This window comes from Nicotiana attenuata, unplaced genomic scaffold (genome assembly GCF_001879085.1).
Source record: "Nicotiana attenuata strain UT unplaced genomic scaffold, NIATTr2, whole genome shotgun sequence".
In the NCBI taxonomy this organism is placed as follows: domain Eukaryota; kingdom Viridiplantae; phylum Streptophyta; class Magnoliopsida; order Solanales; family Solanaceae; genus Nicotiana; species Nicotiana attenuata.
This window is the reverse complement of record NW_017672137.1, coordinates 168105-171890: the sequence shown is the minus strand read 5'-3', so window position 1 is coordinate 171890 and position 3786 is coordinate 168105. Positions and strand designations below refer to the sequence as shown.

Here is a 3786-nt window from a genome sequence, read left to right as displayed (position 1 = left end):
TTTCGACGACGTGGGCCCGGGGCGATTTTTGGAATTTTTGGAAAAAACTTGGGAAACTGATTTTATGCATTCAAATTGATTCATATAATGTTTATTAACGTAATTGAGCAATTTGTGATTAGATTCGAGCGAATTGGAGGTGGAACCGCGAGGTAAAGCAATAGTTGAGGATTAAGTGGATTTCAAGGCTTTGAGGTAAGTGTTTGTTCTAACTTTGGCTTGAGGGTATAGGATTAGGATGTTGTTTGCTACTTGCTAAATGTGGAGTACGGTGTATAGGCATGGTGACGGTCGTCTATGCACCGGTGTCTAGCATGACCGTGGGTCTTAATTGCTTTTAACTCGAATGATGTGACATAACTTCCTTGTTTAATTGATAAACTTCATATAATGTGAGCGGTTGAGGAAGAATCGCGGTTGGTATATTTTGGAGCGTTGGCTCGAACAAGAATGTGATAATTGAGAAAGAAGTGAGTTAAAAGAGGAGGTGTTGTGATTATTCCCTTGCCAAGACGTGTAGGCTATTATTATGTACTCTCTCTTGCCGGGATATTTGGGCTGTTAGTTGTACCCTTGCCGGGTTAAAGTGTTATGTTGTTGAATTCCCCTAATGGGGCCTTCTTTACAAAGTCAGATACTTTGAACTATAATATGGGATCGTGTGGTACGCCGTCCACTTATATACTATAATATGGGATTGTGTGGCACGCCGTCCACTTATATATTATGAAATGGGATCGTTTGGCATGCCGACCACTTATATATTATGAAATGGGATCGTGTGGCACGCCGCCCACTTATGAATTAAGAAATGGGATCGTGTGGCGCGCCGACCACTTATATATGAGCTATGGTATTGAGATAGTTTCGTCGTTATATCCGTTGATCTGTATTCGCTGTATTTTCCCCGAGCCTGCCCCCTTCCCCTTTTTAGTCGATATTCTCTGTTGTTATTACTGTTGCCTTTGTATATATATACCTGCACAGGTTGTTTTTGGTAGGTCCTGTCTAGCCTCATCACTACTTCGCCGGGGTTAGGCCAGGCACTTACCAGCACATGGGGTCGGTTGTGCTGATGCTACACTTCTGTGCTTTTTGCATAGATCATAGTGCCGGAACAGGAGCCTTTGGTCAGCAGTAGGAGTGTTGGGAGCTTACTTCAGTCCGGAGATTTTCGAGGTAGCTTGCTGGAATCCGCATGGCCCGGAGTCTCTCTTATCTCTGTCTTTCGTTTGATTTCCCTTGTATCGGATCAGACAGTACTGTATTGTTATTCAGACTTTGTTTTTAGCATTCAGTAGAAGTTCGTGAGTTTAGTGACACCAGATCTGGGTAGAGGTGCATTTGAATTTCCGCACATGGTTTCAGTTATTTATGTTTCGAGACTTCCGCTTTTATGTTAATTGCCTCGTTCTTCTTTATACTTTTAATGATGTTGAGAGAATGTTAAATTAATTGGCTTGCCTAGCTCCTATTAGTAGGCGCCATCACGACTCCCGAGGGTGGGAAATCCGGGTCGTGACATTGTAGGTGGAGCAATTGAAGAAAGGGAAGATGGAGATTGTGACGATCTAGACCTTACTTAAGAACTTTGAATTGTTGTCCATGTTCTAGGAATCTTTTGTTATCAACGTTTGAAACTTACTCTAACTCTTGAAGTGTTGAAATGTAAAACTTATGTGATATTGGGTTAAAATATTTTTGTTTTATGGAGACAATGTAGATTATGATGTGTTTTATCTTTTTATTTATATAAATTTCAGGTTATTACAAATTTTGTATATCTAAATGTTCATTTACAGGTGGCTTAATAGTCCATTAGAACCGTCCCAATAGGGCTTGCAAACCGTTCCGATAGGTCTGACAAATTGTTCCAAAATACTCTACAAGAACCGTTCCAATAGGTCTTCAAAATCGTTCCATCAGGTCTTACAAATCGTTCCAAAATGCGCGACAAACCGATACAATAGGTAGTTAAAACCGTTGCAAAAGAAATAAAACCGTTACAGTAGCGTAATGAAACGGTTAGAGTATTTGTAAATAAACGTTGCAATAGCTTACATAACCGTTGCAACAAATTATATGGTAACGGCTGCCAACCGTTGTTGTAAACTCTATGGCAACGGTTTTTAACCGTTACAACAGGAAGGAAATATTCGTTGCTTCAGACAGAGGAACAACCGTTGCTATAGATATACCTTAAGCAACGGTTTTTGTAACCGTTGCAAGAACTGTTACTCTAGATCTACTGGCACGGCAGCGTATGTAACGGTCACTAAACCGTTCCAATAGCTCTATGGCAACGGTTTACCTCTCTGTTGCAACGGTTTTCCAGCTGTGGCAATAGGCTTATTTTCCAGTAGTGATAATATGCTGGAAGTTCATACATAGGTGTTCAAATCTCCAGTATATTATGCTGGAACTTACTGTCTGTTGGAGTTCTAGCATATTATGCTGGAAGTTCATACACAGGTGCACCAATCTCCGGTATATTATGCTGGAACTTTTCATGTTGCAGCAAAACAGTGATTATTTTTCAATGACTTTACAAACGCTGGCTATTTTTCAATTACCATTCCGAAAACTAACTAGCCCGTGCTATTTTCGCTCCAAATGTAGGTTTAATTCGGCCCAGGTCCTCTAGTTGCACTTCTAAATCGAAGAAACTTCATGAACGTAGCAAAAGAAAGGAAAGGAGTATGGATTCACATCCTTCTGTATGGTTCAAACAACAAATTAAAAAAAGGATTTTTCTCATTTGTTCTTATTTTTTGAATTCCAAAATATTATTGGTTTCTTCTTGGACTGTTTTTTCCTTCGCTTTTATCTACTTCCTATTCTCTCCATCCTCTAGTAGTTAGTTCACTCAGTTTAACTTGAAAATTTTAAATCGATTTCATCAAAATCAATAAATATTAAGAAAATATGAATATTTCATGGAAAGGGAACAACAGATCGTAACCATTTCAAAAGTAGAAAAAATAATATTAGCAAAATTTGACGATGTTAGTATGTAGGAAATTATTATAAACTATCCATGCATAATTATTGTTTTTAAATATAGTAAATTTTTCGTGCTGTTATCAGATAAGTTCCTACTAGCTCGAGTTTGACTTTTAGAAAATATTTAGGTCAATTGTCATGTATTTACAATCTTGACTGTGACGACCCAAAGGGTCATCACCGGATTTCTCTCTTTTCCGTGCTTCCGAGGCCCTGAAAACCTCGCTTTTAGTTGCCTCAATTTGCGTGCGCAGTCCGGGCGCGAAGACGAAAAGCTTTTATGTTGAAATATGTGAACTTTGTGAAAAATTTGAAGAATTTTGATATTAATATTGCTAAAGTTGACTTTGGTCAACATTTTTGGTAAACGGACCCGGACCCGTGATTTGGCGGTCCCGGAGGGTCCGTAGAAAAATATGGGACTCGGGAATATGCCCGGAGTCGAATTTCGAGGTCGAGAGCCCGAGAAATGAATTTTTCTGTGAAATTATTTTTCTGAAATTATTAAGGAAAATAGAAATGAAAATTGATTAAAAGACTATGGTATCGGGCTCGTATTTTGGTTCCGACGCCCGGTACAAGTCTTAAATATGTGTTAAGCACTTTCTGTGAAGTTTGGTCGAAATCGGACGTCATTTGACGTGTTTCGGACCTAAATATCTAAAGTTTGAAGTTTATGAAGTTATAATGAAAAATCATGTGCCTTGAGGCTTGATTCTATGTAAATGATGTATTTTAGCGATTTGATCGCGCGAGTAAGTCCGTAGGATGTTCTTGAGGTCG

The 3786-nt window shown here is 38.9% G+C and overlaps 1 long non-coding RNA gene across 1 annotated transcript in view; it reads left to right on the top strand.

Moving 5' to 3' along the window:
- LOC109212010 overlaps window positions 1-1711 on the top strand; it is an 11683-nt gene extending 9972 nt beyond the window's left edge. The window contains exon 2 of the long non-coding RNA XR_002065801.1: window positions 1531-1711. This is a non-coding gene — a long non-coding RNA (uncharacterized LOC109212010). The remainder of the gene's footprint in view (window positions 1-1530) is intronic.
- The last annotated feature ends 2075 nt before the right edge of the window (window positions 1712-3786 follow it).